Genomic DNA, 18,157 nt, shown 5'->3' on the forward strand with positions numbered 1-18,157 from the left:
CCCCCCCCCTCCTCTATAATTCACAAAAATTGTTCTTAATACGTCAACTAGGTTAGTGATAAGCAAAACGACATAAATGAATCACTTATTTTGGTTGGTTTTAAAATACCGAAAAGGGGCAAATAACAATGAAATTTAATTAAGGGTCTTTGAAAGCAAGAACAAAATTGAATATTAATTTTCGTTAAATTGAGCTTCTAAGTACACACACATATATAAACATTGGGTTATTAGTATTTCATAAATAAGTTGAAGAACCCGTGCTAGTTGGTCATGGTAGTTATCTGCAACAAAATCTACTTTTACAATCCAAATGAACCTAATTACATGTAGAAATAGTTTTAGTTTCACCTCTCTCTCTCTCTCCCTCTTTTTTTTTTCTCTCTCTCTCATTCCATCAGAAATCTACATATTAACATGGATTAAATTTATTAGATTATCATTCTGGTTGAAAAATGCGTCACAGAGATGAAACGTCAATTCTTCATCATTGAAAAGGTCTCTAAGACTTTCTCAGTCTGACATAATTGTGTGCATTCTGTCCTGTCCACGAGGATTTTACACACAGTGTAACTTTATTTTCCTAATTCACAGGAGTAAAACTCAGGCATAATTTTTCAATGTTTTGATTATCTAAATAAACTTCTATAATTCATAAAGAGAATACTCTAAAATACTTTTGATGAGTTCATGCGCGCATCTAGAAGGGCTATTTGGGAGTTGATTTTAATCAACTCTCCTATGCACTTGCTCGGGCAAAGCGAAAGTAAAACAGTGTTTGGACCTAAGCACAATTCAATACCGCTGACAACACTTAGTTCTTAAAAATAATCGATAAATTTGCTATGTATTCTGAAGCATTGTTTTTCAAGAAAACTTATTTATTAATACCATGAAAATAGTAAGATTTTAAATTGTACAAACAGTTTAGATTTTTTTAAAGTCGTATGTATTCCTACGCTAGAGTTCGATGTAGTCTCGTTCAACCAGACGTTTGGCTGCCTCCGTTAATATCCGACAAAACAGAGTCTCTCTTGCTTGTCGGATATGAACGGAGACAGCCGAGCGTTTGGTTGAACAAGACAAGAGTTCAACCTTGCCTGGATCCATACCATTTCTCAGAAATATTTCGACTACTGATACTTCTTGCCATGCAAAATCACATATCGTTGATTTTGAATAATGATAATCGATAAAATCAACTCCCGTCAGTACGTCAGTACTTTGATTTTAACTGCTGGTTCTCATATTGGGTTTCGTTTCATCAGCGCGAGCCCAATCGATTTCTTTTGGAAATAGAGAAAATACTTCAAAGGATATAAATATGTCAAGCTAAGAGGTTGAAATGAAACATTAGTTATAAAAACAAAGCAAAAAGAGTTATTGATCTCGCAACAAATGTGTTATGTGCATTTAAAAGAAGTAAGTCAAAAGCGTATTATGTGCGTTCTTTAACATTATATTAATTAAAATTAAATGTTTCTTATACAACGGAGAAATAAATAATTCTTCAATGTATGATTATCATTTTTGTTACCTTATGACTTCCATCCGAAAATTAATGATTCCACAGTACATTAAAATTCTAAAGCACTAATTATTTGCCACCATACAGACTGAAACTGTTAAAGCCTCTATAATATCAATAAATCAATGTTTGTTGGGTTTTTACATTACTTTTAATGTGAAAATATTTTGGTAAAGAGGCAATATGGGAACTTTCTCTGAAAATTTAATCTTCATTGCTGGTAATATAATGCTGTTGTAAATTTTTGTCAGTCAGAATTGTTGCTGGTTAAATGATGATGCACAGTTTTAGTTTGTTTCAGTTTTAGTAAACTTTATAAGAAATACAGTTAGTGAAGATGAATTTATACGACTTGGAATATGGTGCTTTTCTTTTCACCTGGAATATGAACCACGTCATACATTCGAGAAAATATGTTCAGAAAAAGGCGGTCAATTGATAATGTTGGATTCAGATAAGAAAATAGCAGTTGTTAGGAAATATATTAAAGGTAATATTATGTAAATACAAAATATGTTTATAAGTCGGTATATATATGATAAACACAAAAAAAGGAAACGAATTCAAATTTCAAAAATATTGTGAAATCAGTTTAAGAAAAGTGTGTTTTTTAATTTTTGTGAAAGATATCAGCATGTCTACATTTCCATTCCATCAAAAAAGCGCTATTCTCACTCTGTTAGACATCAACAGTCACAAATATTTCGTGCATTGACAAAACAGGTATCCCTTGTGTGAGAATAGTTTTTTAATTCCAATCAGTTTGAAATCAAAAGTATTTGAAACTTGCGTGTGCAAAGAAATCTTACAAATTTTGATACAGTCTTGATGTGGTCATAAATCAGAACTTTCTACTAGTCCTCGTTTTGGAATTTTGCCAAATTAGAAGATGGCCATATTAAACATGTACACCATCTTTCTCTCCAATAACCTGTATTTTATATTATGGTGCACATGATGGCCAGTGACTTAAATGAGAGACAAGTACCCTGTATATATGTCGAAAACTTTTCCCAAGCACCATATGACGGTGCCTAAAACAGGTATATACCAAGACATTCGATATCAGAAAGAAACCATCGGTTTGAATACGAAACAAGTATTTTTATTATACTTTCATGTTAAATACTGAAATCTGATTGGTTTAGACCCAGTTGATAATCCTTTCTATTACCCTCAGCGTTAGCAACACACTTAGCAACGGGTAACACAACGAAATATTACATGCGGGTAAATTATGCGAGTACGGTTTGCCGTAGAATTCGCGTCATTTCTATGTTAATACAATAAATTAGCTCTTAAATTAAAACATTTAGTATAATAAAATAAATAGTGCCTGTTTGGGAAGGTAACAGTTGAAATTGACACCCCTCGAAAATCATTGTCAACGTTTGCTTCGCGTCGGTTGACAATCGTTTTCTCGGGGTGTCAATTTCACCTGTTACCCTCCCAAACAGGCACTATTTATATAATACTGCATAGAAGATGTGAATGTCAAAGTAAGTTTACTGCTCAGTAAAGAAACCCTTTAACTTAATAACCAATCAATTTTAACCTTTGATCGAAAAGAAATTGCTTTTTATAATAACTTCTTTATCCATTACGTAGTACTTAACTCTTTATGTTTCTTTTGATAGCTAGAGGATTCACATCAGAGCTGAATCTACAAAAAAGACAGGTACAAACGCAATATCACCATTGTACGAGGGTTGTTCGGAAATTATTGAGACAACATGGATATTTCCATTTTTAAGTGACGAATTATGGTGAAAATTGGCATGAATATTGAAGAAACCTTAACAAATAATTAAAGAAAGAAATATTTACAAAATGTTTAATATTTTGTATACAACGGTAGATAAACTAATCGGTGGTCGGGGTATCCGGCGCAAGCATAAACTCGGAGAATAAAAAAACTAAAACATCGTCTATCTAAGTGTCCTCAAACTTACAGCTTATACTAAAATAAATCAGATTATATATGTCCATTTTGCTATTTATTGTGACTAACTTTTGATCAAGTTTCACGAGTGTTTGAGTTGAAATACGGATATGGTACAGATATATTTACCAAGCAAAAGGATTGTGAAAACAACAGTATATAGAAATTTGACGTCAAGGCGGCGCAGCGAATGTACATCAAATTGATGAAAATTCCGGAAAAAGACCTTTTAATGCCACCCAGTTGCTTTAACAAAAACTATACGATGGCAAGGGATAAAGAACTTCAGTTTATCGCCTTTTTCACTAATTGTTTATAGCTAGAATTCAGACAAAGTGACTAAATATCAAGTACTTTTTACACACTAACTGTTGTAAACAGTTCTAAAATATGTACACAGAATCACTGTAGGAGACATTTCACAGTAATTTGACTTTCAGTTTGAAATGACCCGATTTTTTCCCACGTAAATCAAGAATGGAGGGAATATGCGAATGTTGACATCTTGAAATGTAAGCAAAAGATGAGAAATGAAGAATTAATTCTAATTTCCCTTTGTTTGTTAGGTTTTTAAAACGTAGGATCAATAAGAAGCGTCAAAATGACGTTGTTTGCGGCTGCGCCGGGTCACTGGGCGATGGCAATTTGGTCAGCTTACCAGGAATGATCTAATCATGCTATGGACACTAAATTTTTTACATTGATCAACTCTATCCTGGTGTAAATTTTGGTGAAATTTCAAGGATTTATCTTTTTCCCGAAGGAAATAAGAGTAAAAGTCTCAATAATTTCCGAACAACCCTCGTAGTTATGGTTTTCTGTCATATTGATTTATTACTAATTCAAGACTACAGTTTATCTTGGGTTGATTTGTAGATTTTACTGAATTCATATCACAGAATTCAAGACACTGTTAATTATGGAGAAAGGTGTTAGTATATCTGATAATTTTCTTTTTCCCCCACCTCTATCTAATAAAATAATTCAATCAAAGTGTTTTATCATTGGTAAACTAGATTAAGGGTGTACAATGATATAAAGTAAAATTAATGCGTTGAATTTTATTTTTGCAGTTTGTCGTATGTACAAGAATTATGGAATGGCAAAACCAAGCAAAATTACTTACATCCCAAACAAAAAGGTATTAGTCTGTAAGAGTAAACATGATAAAAATATTGTTTTTTATTCATAGAATATGAAGTTTACCTACTTTCATAACATAAGCAGTATTGGGCATTCAGAAGTTGGAGTTCTATTCGCTTTTCACTATTCACTATTCGAATAGCGAATAGAATTCTGTGGTCGGTTCGCTATTCAAATTGCCGTAAACATGCTAATAAACGTAAATTCAAAATTTCAAATAAATTTCCCTTTTTTATTAAACAAACAGTTTTATAGTAAAAATTATTACTTGCTGACCTGACCTGAACATTGACATAATTGGAAATTTCGTATAATACAATTATAATGGGATATCTTTCGAGGGGCTGGCTAACACCCTGTATCCCATATTTGGGCCTTCATATTTGGTGGGGATGGGGTCCCGGGGAATCCCAGTCGACCCTCAAAAGGAATTGGGTTTACACGGCCAGTAACAGGCTTAGCTAGCCTGGCGAAAATTGGAAATTTCGTATAATACAATTATAATGGGATATCTTTCGAGGGGCTGGCTAACACCCTGTATCCCATATTTGGGCCTTCATATTTGGTGGGGATGGGGTCCCGGGGAAGCCCAGTCGACCCTCAAAAGGAATTGGGTTTACACGGCCAGTAACAGGCTTAGCTAGCCTGGCGAAAATTGGAATTTTCGTATAATACAATTATAATGGGATATCTTTCGAGGGGCTGGCTAACACCCTGTATCCCATATTTGGGCCTTCATATTTGGTGGGGATGAGGTCCCGGGGAAGCCCAGTCGACCCTCAAAAGGAATTGGGTTTACACGGCCAGTAACAGGCTTAGCTAGCCTGGCGAAAATTGGAAATTTCGTATAATACAATTATAATGGGATATCTTTCGAGGGGCTGGCTAACACCCTGTATCCCATATTTGGGCCTTCATATTTGGTGGGGATGGGGTCCCGGGGAAGCCCAGTCGACCCTCAAAAGGAATTGGGTTTACACGGCCAGTAACAGGCTTAGCTAGCCTGGCGAAAATTGGAAATTTCGTATAATACAATTATAATGGGATATCTTTCGAGGGGCTGGCTAACACCCTGTATCCCATATTTGGGCCTTCATATTTGGTGGGGATGGGGTCCCGGGGAAGCCCAGTCGACCCTCAAAAGGAATTGGGTTTACACGGCCAGTAACAGGCTTAGCTAGCCTGGCGAAAATTGGAAATTTCGTATAATACAATTATAATGGGATATCTTTCGAGGGGCTGGCTAACACCCTGTATCCCATATTTGGGCCTTCATATTTGGTGGGGATGGGGTCCCGGGGAAGCCCAGTCGACCCTCAAAAGGAATTGGGTTTACACGGCCAGTAACAGGCTTAGCTAGCCTGGCGAAAATTGGAAATTTCGTATAATACAATTATAATGGGATATCTTTCGAGGGGCTGGCTAACACCCTGTATCCCTTATTTGGGCCTTCATATTTGGTGGGGATGGGGTCCCGGGGAAGCCCAGTCGACCCTCAAAAGGAATTGGGTTTATACGGCCAGTAACAGGCTTAGCTAGCCTGGCGAAAATTGGAAATTTCGTATAATACAATTATAATGGGATATCTTTCGAGGGGCTGGCTAACACCCTGTATCCCATATTTGGGCCTTCATATTTGGTGGGGATGGGGTCCTGGGGAAGCCCAGTCGACCCTCAAAAGGAATTGGGTTTACACGGCCAGTAACAGGCTTAGCTAGCCTGGCGAAAATTGGAAATTTCGTATAATACAATTATAATGGGATATCTTTCGAGGGGCTGGCTAACACCCTGTATCCCATATTTGGGCCTTCATATTTGGTGGGGATGGGGTCCCGGGGTAGCCCTGTCTCTTGTTGTGATAGGGTTTAATAATAAATTTAAAATGAATTATATATATTTAATTTTGCTCGTCGTCCTGTAATTTGATATTCATTTGTTTTATGTATATGTCTGATTATTTCTTTTGTTTTTGCTAAATGTTCATTCATTTTAAACTGTAGGTTAAAAGGGGAATTTTTTTTATCTGTGGAGGAAATGTGAAGCAGATACTGGTCGTGTTTCTGTTTTATTTTTTAGCGGATTTTTAAATAGGTTTAAACTGGTTTAAATGTAGGGGAGACATGTTTAGGACTCTTTCCAGACATTGCAGAATAAAAGATGTACAACTTACATAAAACATTTACTTAAACAGCCATGGTCGATCTCAAGTTTTTGAAGATGTGTCCCTTATTCGCTGTTTTTGAGGTACGTAGGTCCCAATATACTCTCTAATCCCCGGCAATTCCCATACACTACGATAGGATTTGCAGCTATGTCCATGTAAATATTCAAGAGTTTATTTGATATCATACACTTTCCCTCTGAGTGAGATTTCATGTTCTGACACCCCCCCCCCCCCCATTTCCATTATAAAATCGAAAGTGAAAATTTCACAAAAGTCACAGTTTCGCATCTAAAGTGTTGCATGTCAATTACATAGACATAAGGTCTTCTATCCACACAATAAATGAAATGGATATTCTAAAGTGTATACCCCTCAAATACCCAACCAAACCTCACATTTACCCTTTCCTGCGAAACTGTCCCACGCCACCTATCCTAATGAACAAAATATCCGTTTGTTGATATGACAGTCGAGCTCGCTTTCAATATTTAGAAGAAAAAAACGCGCAAGACACAAAATTGCCTATTATTTCCTAATCAACATTATGCATCGGATCCAAATAGTTTATAAATAAGCAGCAATGACCCCACCCCCACCCAACCCCAACACCTGAAATATGCCTTTCCTTCGACCAATTAATGTTTTACAACATTTTATATAAAGGAGGCGGTGTGTAAATGACATTAAGTAATTTTTAGCTCACCTGAACCGAAGGTTCAAGTGAGCTTTTCTGATCACCCGTTGTCCGTCGTCCGTCCGTCCGTCCGTCTGTCCGTCCGTCTGTAAACTTTTCACATTTTCAACTTCTTCTCAAAAACCACTGGGCCAAATTTAACCAAATTTGGTACAAAGCATCCTTATGGAAAGGGGATTATAAATTGTAAAAATAAAGGGCACAGCCCTTTTTAAAAGGGAGATAATTGCGAAACAGTAAGTATAGGGTGCATGTCTTTAAAAATCTTCTTCTCAAGAACCACTGCATCAGAAATGCCAATATTTACACAAAAGCTTGTATATATAGTGAAGATTCTAAATTGTAAAATCGTGACCCTCGGACCAAAACTGGGGCCCCAGGCGGGGTTCAAATTTTAACATAGAAATACATAGGAAAATGTTTAAAAAAATTTCTTCTCAAGAACCACTGCATCAGAAATGCCAATATTTACACAAAAGCTTGTATATATAGTGAAGATTCTAAATTGTAAAATCGTGACCCTCGGACCAAAACTGGGGCCCCAGGCGGGGTTCAAATTTTAACATAGAAATACATAGGAAAATGTTTAAAAAAATTTCTTCTCAAGAACCACTGCACCAGAAATGCCAATATTTACACAAAAGCTTGTATATATAGTGAAGATTCTAAATTGTAAAAATCGTGACCCTCGGACCAAAACTGGGGCCCCAGGCGGGGTTCAAAGTTTAACATAGAACTACATATGGAAAATGTTTAAAAAATCTTCTTCTCAAGAACCACTGTACCAGAAATGCCAATATTTACACAAAAGCTTGTATATATAGTGAAGATTCTAAATTGTAAAAATCGTGACCCTCGGACCAAAACTGGGGCCCCAGGCGGAGTTCAAAGTTTAACATAGAAATACATAGGAAAATGTTTTAAAATTTTCTTCTCAAGAACCACTGCACCAGAAATGCCAATATTTACACAAAAGCTTATATATATAGTGAAGATTCTAAATTGTAAAAATCGAGACCCTCGGACCAAAACTGGGGCCCCAGGCGGGGTTTAAAGTTTAACATAGAACTACATATGGAAAATGTTTTAAAAATCTTCTTCTCAAGAACCACTAGTACTGCACCAGAAATGCCAATATTTACACAAAAGCTTGTATACATAGTGAAGATTCTAAATTGTAAAAATCGTGACCCTCGGACCAAAACTGGGGCCTCAGGCGGGGTTCAAAGTTTAACATAGAAATACATATGGAAAATGTTTAAAAAATCTTCTTCTCAAGAATCACTGCACCAGAAATGCCAATATTTACACAAAAGCTTGTATGTATAATGAAGATTCTAAATTGTAGAAATCGAGACCCTCAGACCAAAACTGGGGCTCCAGGCGGGGTTCAAAGTTTAACATAGAACTGCATATGAAAAATGTTTAAAAATTTTCTTCTTAAGAACCACTTCACCAAAAATGCCAATACATACACAAAAGCTTGTATATATAGTGAAGATTTTAAAAATCGTGACCCCCGAACAAAAAGTGGGGCCCCAGTAGGGGTTTAGATTTTAACATATATAGGAAAATGTTTTAAAATCTTCTTCTCAAGAACTATAGTGCAACTGTTTGGGATATTACTATGCATACATGTACATCCTTAAATAATGTAGATTCAAAAAATTGTAACTCACGGACAATTGATGGGCACCAAGAGGGGTTCAAAATTTAAACATTTTAAAAAACATAAAGGTAAAGTTTAAAAATTTTCTTCTCAAGAACTACAATGTTTTAGTTTGTGGAATTTCTATGCATGCATCCTTCGCTTATGTAGATTCCTAATTGGTAAAATCGTGACCCCCGGACCAATACTGGGGCCCCAAGATGGGGTCAAAGTTTATTATAGAAATATAAAGGTAACATGTTAAAAAATCTTCTTCTCGAGAACTACAATGCTTCAATTTGTGAGATTACTATCATGCATACAACCTTGGATAATGAAGGTTCGACAGTTTTAAAACAGTGACCCCTGGACTAATACTAGGGACCCAAGATGGGTTAAAAGTTAAATGTAGAAGTACCGGTATATATGGAAAATGTTTAAAAATCTTCTTTTCGAGAACTACAATGCATCAATTTGTCAGATAGCTACGTAAGCACCCTCAAATAGTGTAGATTCGAAATTATAAAAGCCGTGACCTCAGTCTAATACTGGGGCCCCAAGAGGTTTTCAAAGTTTAGCATAGAAATATAGAGGGAAAATGTTGAAAAATCTCTTTCTAGGGAACTATAATGCTTCAGCTTGTGAGATAACTATGCAAGCATCCTTAAATAGTGTAGATTCCAAATAATTTAAACTTTAGCACTGGACTAATACTGTGGCCCCAAGAGGGGTTCAAAGTTTAACATAGAAAGATATATTGAAAATGTTTTTAAAAAGTTTTTCTCGAGAACTATAATGCTACAGTTTGTGAGATTACAATGCAAGGATCCTCAAATTGTGTAAACTCTAATGTAGTGGAACCAAGAGTTATCTTTCTTGATGTTCTGTACTGTCTGAGAGTTATTCCTCTTGAAGTGGAACTCTTCTACGTTCAGTTTTTCAGGTTGTGTATGTGCGGTCCCACCGCAGTGCTACACATTTTCATTCCTATGTTACTATTTATGTTGTTCAAGCCAACCATAAACCTCGGACCATAACTGGGTCCCCAGAAAGGGGTTCAATGTTTGAAATAGAAAAAGCATATGCTACGAAATGTAATGTTACAAGGAACTGCTGTTCAGGTGAGCGATGTGGCCCATGGGCCTCTTGTTTATAGATACCAGAGAAAACCCAACTGTACCTAGAGTGGACAACTAGAGTGAGGGGGTCGGACCCCCCCCCCTCCCGGGGGAAAGAAAATAAAATTATTTTCCAGTCCCCTCCTTTTGGGTTGAATTTTCTTGATCTTGAAGGCATTCTCTCTCTCTCTCTCTCTCTCTCTCTCTCTCTCTCTCTCTCTCTCTCTCTCTCTCTCTCTCTCAATCCACCCACTCTTTATCGACATGCAAAATGGTGATAGTTTTAGAGAACTGAACCTATGTTCCGGCAGCAAAATGTCAAATAATGTATCAATATCAATGACTAGTATTTGTATGCATTTATTTGTATATAAAAAAAAATTGTTGTTAAAAGGGAAAAAAACCAATCCAGGAAAGGTGTGACTTGATTACAGCCCCCCCCCCCCCCCCCGCGAAATATACATCATTGGCAGATAAGATCTAAATTACTCTAAATTACCCTTTAATTTTTTTATAAACAATTAATTTATTTGTTCGAACATATAGCAAATTCGTCAGAACTTAAATTATTTTTTTCTTCATTTGGTTCTAGGCTCTTTCACGCCGCAATACATACCAAACCATATTGTGTATTGATCATAAAGGGTTCCAAAAAGGTTAACAGCAAAATTGTAATAAACATTCATAATGTACAATCAACACATCCACAAGATGGAACAATTGTATGATTGAAAGGTTACGGATATAAACCACAGCATTCATGTACAGTAAAACACGGTTATGATTAACAAAGTGCCAGTGAGTGATTTTGCTTCGTTATAACCGAAAGTCGTTATATAGTCATTACATGCATATCTTACAATTTTATGCTATGCTATGGTATGCAATTTTAATGATATGCTATGAGATTTGTATGCTATGCTATGAGAAATTGAAATGAAGGAAATGAAATGCTTAATGATATGGTATGCTATGCTATGCTATTGTATGCTATGAGATTTGAACAAAAGCGCCTCCATACACAGAAGAGTTCCACACTTTTCAAAGTAAAATACTAAGAAGCCAAAGTTCACCACAAATCTATCATGTGAACATTTATTTTTTCAAATAAAAACATTTAAAACCGAGTTAAAATAATGTTGTATGCTATGCTATGGTATGATATGACGAATGCGATTCTATGAGATTATATGCTATGGTATGAGATTCCAATGCTATGCTATAAAATTTCAATGCTATGCTATAAGATTTCAATGCTATGCTATGCTATGCTATGGTGTATGTTGTAAAAGATATGCTTGAATTTACAACGTGCTATTTAGTCACGGGGAATGAAAATCACTTTACTGTAAGCGTCAATTCATTATAAGCGTGTTCTCTATAACTGTGTTTACTGTAGATCTATATGCTTTATACATGTAAGTATATCTACATATACATTTATTTCACGCCCATATATAGATATTTAAGAAATAAGGAATTTTAAGGTGATAATTTCAGTCGGAATGAAAATCACTTCGCTGTAAACGTTAATTCATTATATGGGTGTTCTCTATAACTGTGTGTTTATTGTATATCTATATGCTTATTACAAGTATGTATATTTATATATACATGTATTCAACGCCTATATATAGATATTTAAGGAATAAGGAATCATTCTTTGAGTATTATGAGGTGATAATTTCGGTCGGGGCGTGGTCAAATCAATAAATTTGACCACGCTCCGACCACAATTAACACCTCATAATATTCATAGAATGATTACTTATTACTTATATTTACATTATTTTAAATTTGTACACTTTAAAACAACATTATTTTAAAACCACTATTATTTATGTAGCACATTCTATAATATATATTACTACGCGGCGCAGCCAATACCGTTTTTCGGTTATGCTATAAGACACGCCCATTTTGTGTCACTCATGTTTTATGAAGTTATTGGGTTTTAGGGTTCAAAATTGATTCATTATTGTATCACAGACAGACAGTTGACAATGGAAATATGTCAAAATACATACAAAATTCAAATAATTCATCACGTGTTGAAAAATTTATCATTGTCTCCGAAATGCAAACTGATCATGGGGCAATGTTCATTAAATACATTCTATGTAAAGGGAAAGCTTTCGTCTCGGCAACTACCAGGTTTAATTTCACACTCGTACAAATTTCTTTTTTAAGCTTTACTTATTTGATTAGTAGATAGTAAGTTTCGACTTGAAAAGAATTATAGTAGTTACAGATTTATGATACTTTAAACAAAAGAAAGTATCTCGCGGTTCATCGGTATTAGAGCCCAAAACAAAGCATTTAATGTTCTGTAAAGAGGGGAACAAGCTTGTTGGAAGTATTTGCATTATTGCTAGCATTTCCATTCTTTCTCCGACAAATGAGAGTGACCGTCGTTATTTTAATCCTGGTTATCGGATGAAAATCATTGACTCCTTCTGGATGCAACACCAGTCCATCGTAGATTAACTTCCAGCCTGAACCTATCTTTGTGGACTAAGAAAAATGTAGATAAAGTGTCTTGTCCAAGGACACAACACACAGTAAATGGCCACATCGGGGCTTGAACAGTCGACCTTTTTATATTTTCATATAACACTCACATAATATATAATAAATCATATAGCATATAAATCGTTATGAAATGACACACCGTGTGAACTCCGGTATATGTATATTGAGAGATAACCCAAGTCGAACAAAGACCCATATTGATTTAAATATTCGTTGACCTTTGCTCATGGGATTAAAGAACATATCACATTATGTAAATAGTGCCTGTTTGAGGGGGTAACTGTAGAAATTGACACCCCGAGAAAACCATTGTCAACCGACGCGAAGCCCAAAATGAAAATGAAAGCCCAAATATGGGATGCAGGGTGTTAGCCAGCCCCGTGTAAGAACTCCCATTACAACTGTATTATAGGAAATGTTCTATTATTCGCCAGGCTAGCTAAATCTCTTACTGGTCGTGTAAACCCAATTCCTTTTGAAGATCAACCGGGCTGTCCCGGGGCCCTATCCTCACCAAATATGAAGGCCCAAATATGGGAGGCAGGGTGTTAGCAAGCCCCACAAAGATATCCCATTATAACTGTATTATTGGAATTGCCCTATTATTCGCAAGGCTAGCTATGCCTCTTACTGACCATGTAAACCCAATTCCTTATTCTCCAGGCTAGCTAAGCCTCTTACTGGTCGTGTAAACCCAATTCCTTTTGAGGGTCGACTGGGCTGTCCCGGGGCCCAATCCTCACTAAATATGAAGGCCCAAATAAGGGATGCAGGGTGTTAGCCAGCTCCGTGAAAGAACTTCCATTACAACTGTATTATAGGAAATGTTCTATTATTCGCCAGGCTAGCTAAACCTCTTACTGGTCGTGTAAACCCAATTCATATTGAGGATCAACCGGGATGCCCCGGGGCCCTATCCTCACCAAATATGAATGCCCAAATATGGGATGCAGGGTGATAGCAAGCCCCTCCAAAGATATCTCATTATAGTTGTATTATTGGAATTTTCCTATTATTCGCCAGGCTAGCTATGCCTCTTACTGACCGTGTAAACCCAATTCCTTTTGAGGATCGACTGGGCTTTCCCGGGGCCCAATCCTCACTTAATATGAAGGCTCAAATAAGGGATACAGGGTGTTAGCCATCCCCGTGAAAGAACTCCCATTATAACTGTATTATTGGAAATATCCTATTATTCGCCAGTCTAGCTTTGTCTCTTACTGACCGTGTAAACCCAATTCCTTTTTAGGGAGGCTAGGCTGTCCCGGAGCCCAATCCTCACAAACTATGAAGCCCTAAATATGGGAGACAGGGTGTAAGCCAGCCCTTTGAAAGAAATCCTATTGTAACTGTATTAGAGGAAATGTCGCATTTTCGCCACGCTAGTTAAGCCTCTTACTGGTCGTGTAAACCCAATCCCTTGCGGGTCGACTGGGCTGTCCCAGGGCCTCATCATCTGCAAATATGAAGGCCCAAATATGGGATACAGGGTGTTAGCCAGCCCCTTCAATGAAATCCCATTATAACTGTATTATAGGAAATGTCGCTTTTTCGCCAGGCTAGCTAAGCCTCTTACTGGTCGTGTAAAACCAATTCCTTTTGAGAGTCGGCTGGGCTGTGCCAGGGCCCCATTCTCACCAAATATAAGGGCCCAAATTTAGGATACAGAGTGCTTTTCAGGCCCTTGAATGAAATCCCATTAAAACTGTATTATAGGAAATGTCGCATTTTCGCTAGGCTAGCTAAGCCTCTTACTGGTCGTGTAAACCCAATTCCTTTTGAGTGTCGACTGGGCTGTCCCGGGGCCCCATCCTCTGCAAATATGAAGGCCCAAATATGGGATACAGGGTGTTATATAGCCAGCCCCTTGAATGGAATCCCTTTATAACTGTATTAAAGGAAATGTCGCATTTTCGCCAGGCTAGCTAAGCCTCTTACTGGTCGTGTAAACCCAATTCCTTTTGAGGGTCGACTGGGCTGTCCAGGGGCCTCATCCTCTGCAAATATGAAGGCCCAAATATGGGATACAGGGTGTTAACCAGTCCCTTGAATGAAATCCCATTATAACTGTATTATAGGAAATGTCGCATTTTCGCCAGGCTAGCTAAGCCTCTTACTGGTCGTGTAAAACCAATTCCTTTTGAGAGTCGGCTGGGCTGTGCCAGGGCCCCATTTTCTGCAAATATGAGGGCCCAAATTTAGGATGCAGAGTGTTTTTCAGGCCCTTGAATGAAATCCCATTATTTTCGCCAGGCTAGCTAAGCCTCTTACTGGTCGTGTAAACCGAATTCCTTTTGAGTGTCGAATGGGCTGTCCCGGGGCCCCATCCCCTGGAATTATGAAGGCCCAAATATGGGATACAGGGTGTTAGCCAGCCCCTTGAATGAAATCCCATTATAACTGTATTATAGGAAATGTCGCATTTTCGCCAGGCTAGCTAAGCCTCTTACTCGTCGTGTAAAACCAATTCCTTTTGAGAGTCGGCTGGGTTGTGCCAGGGCCCCATTTCCTGCAAATATGAGGGCCCAAATTTAGGATGCAGAGTGTTTTTCAGGCCCTTGAATGAAATCCCATTATAACTTCATATAGGAAATTTCCAATTTTTGCCAGGCTAGCTAAGCCTGTTACTGGCCGTGTTCATTATATCAATGTTGAGATTAGGTCAGCAAGTAATAATTTTTACTATAAAACTGTTTGTTTAATTAAAAAGGGAACTTTATATGAAATTTTGAATTTACGTTTATTAGCATGTTTACGGTAATTTGAATAGCGAACCGACCACAGAATTCTATTCGCTATTCGAATAGTGAATAGCGAAACGCGAATAGAACCCCAACTTCTGAATGCCGCAGTATTGTTTTATATTTATATTGTATAACTAGAAATATGTCTTAAGTTAACAATCATTCATAGCTCCGAGTAAATTTACTTGAAAATCAACGAGCAAACTTGACAACGCCAACCGGTTTTGTCGTTGAACCTTCCTCTATTACTGGTGCGGGATTGGGAGCCTGGGCAAAGAAAAGGGTCCGCATGTTTACAGTTATAGGGGAATATGAAGGAGAAGAACATAGGAATGAAGAATTCATTTCACATTATCAATGGACCGTACGTGCCGTTCAGAGGCTGGGTGGTCGTGGCCTTTATTAGACAACATAAATCTCCTTAAAAAGAAGAGCTCTGTATAAAAAATATAGGAAAATATTCCAACTTTACAGTTTAAATTTATGGATTTTTTCTTCATGAAAAAAACAGTTTACAGCTTGATAAATCATTCTTTTTTAATTTAAGGTAGATCTGTTGTTACTTTTGTTGACCACCCATCCTCCTAAAAGAAAATTTAATCAGGTATACGTAAACCATATACGAACCAATGATCAGTAGTATAAATGATTGAAATAGCAAGTAAGTGTTGCAGGTCTTTCGAATTAGCTATTTATAATTTCAAATCCTGCATTATTTTACGGTTTAGTTGAGACAGTTATCTTATTTGTTAAGGCATTTGAGCTTCGAAAATATTTAAAATTTAAGAGAGTGTATGTAAAGAATAATGAATTACCAATCTTGACCTTAAATTGAAATTTCATTTTGAAAGATTTTTTGTGTAAAGAAAAGTATCATTGTTGTTTTTAAACATTTAGATCCCTGAGATTGAGCAGGCCATGAGCTATTACATAGACGCAGCTTCTCCTGCCAAAAGTAACTGGCTTCGTTACGTCAACTGCGCCAGAAATGTCCATGAAGAAAACTTGAAGCCAATTATTTGTGACGGTTTAGTATTTTACATGACGTCAAAGGACGTAGAACCAGACACCGAACTGCTGGTTTGGAATGGTACAGAGTATGGAAAACATCTCGGAATCGCGCGCATACATCCTAGTAAGTAGGTCGATTATTTTCAAATATCTCTTTTTTATAGGGATTTTGAGGTAGATTATGCCACACTCACATCTATAATCGGTTATGATTAAATGGTCATTATACATGTTTGTAAAAACATTACAACACTATACACTGTAGGAAATTTAACTTGAAATGAGAAAAAACTGCGTTTTTGGCTATATCTTGTTGAAGATTTTTTTTCAATGCGACAATGATAAACAAAAATGCACTGTAGCCCATTTTTTACGTTTGGAAAGTACAGTGTTTAACGAATTTTTTTTCATGAATTCCTAATAGAATTATGTAATATGTGCTATGCCGTGTGTATGTATATCAAATGGTATATGTCAATTTTATAATATTTCATAGGCCTGCGATGAATTAGATTTGAAGTCCACTTTCTATATCCGGGTAAATTACTCACCTCAAGCTCCAGACTCGACGTTGGATTCCTTCAACAGTCATATCTCAAACAGGCCGAACAGCTCGGAGACAAACAATGGAATATTGAATAAAACATACTTTGGGATGCTGGATTCCTACCGTGGTGGGATGTGGAAATGGGTTCTTGAGAAAAATTATTCTTATTTTAGTGACGATGGGCTTCATTTTCCATTTATCTGCGAATATAACCAAAACATATGTCTCAATTCTCATAATTAGGAAACATTATTATTGTACATAGTTTTGTTTTGAATTATTTATGATTGTAAAACATGTATATCAATGTACCTAATGTGAACAGAAATCTAGTATCAAATTTCTCTCTCTCCCTCCCTCCCTCCCTCTCTCCTCTCTCTCTCTCTCTCTCTCGTAGTTTTTTTTTGTTTCTTTTTTCTTTATATTTGTGAAGATAGTAAATACAAACTGGCAATAAAGAGGTTAATTTTATATGGAATTATTATTATTTTTTGGCCATTGAATACAGCGTCCTGTAAAAAGCGTTTACGATATTATATCGAGGGTTTTTTCACATTTAACACTTCACCAAAGTTGAAGATAAAAATGTGAAAAATGTCTAGCATTAAGAAGGCTATATGGTCAACAATTTAACCATTCGATCCGCGATTAATTTTAATATATGATTTGTTTCGCTTAAAACTATTATTAAGTAAGTTTTCTAAATTATTATTATCATATCAATAATTATCATTAAAATGATTGCAATGGTTAGTGATTAAATAGAATCTGTAAAAATTGTCATGTATATTATTTTAGAGTCTAAAAGTGTAAGGATCAGAAGATTTAAAATTCCTCTATAAAGATGGGATACCTGCTGGAAAACAAAATGAAGTAATACATTTATTCTTGCAATGCATCATTTGAAAATATTGAACACTTTTTAAAACTGCTACCGAAAGGTACCTAGATGTTCGATAACATGAATTGATTGCACAGAAAACAAAGACAGGACACAAAGGTGAAGTATGTACATTCTTTCTGTGAATAGAGTAAATATTTGAGTTTGAAGTGAACTAAGACACTAGTTCAGAGTAATTATAACCC

The 18,157-nt window shown here is 36.3% G+C and overlaps 1 pseudogene; it reads left to right on the forward strand.

The window, feature by feature from the left end:
* Positions 1-1,672: 1,672 nt before the first annotated feature.
* LOC128156837 (histone-lysine N-methyltransferase PRDM9-like) lies at positions 1,673-17,451 on the forward strand (annotated as a pseudogene).
* The last annotated feature ends 706 nt before the right edge of the window (positions 17,452-18,157 follow it).

The sequence above is a fragment of the Crassostrea angulata genome, chromosome 7 (genome assembly GCF_025612915.1).
Source record: "Crassostrea angulata isolate pt1a10 chromosome 7, ASM2561291v2, whole genome shotgun sequence".
Taxonomy (NCBI): domain Eukaryota; kingdom Metazoa; phylum Mollusca; class Bivalvia; order Ostreida; family Ostreidae; genus Magallana; species Magallana angulata.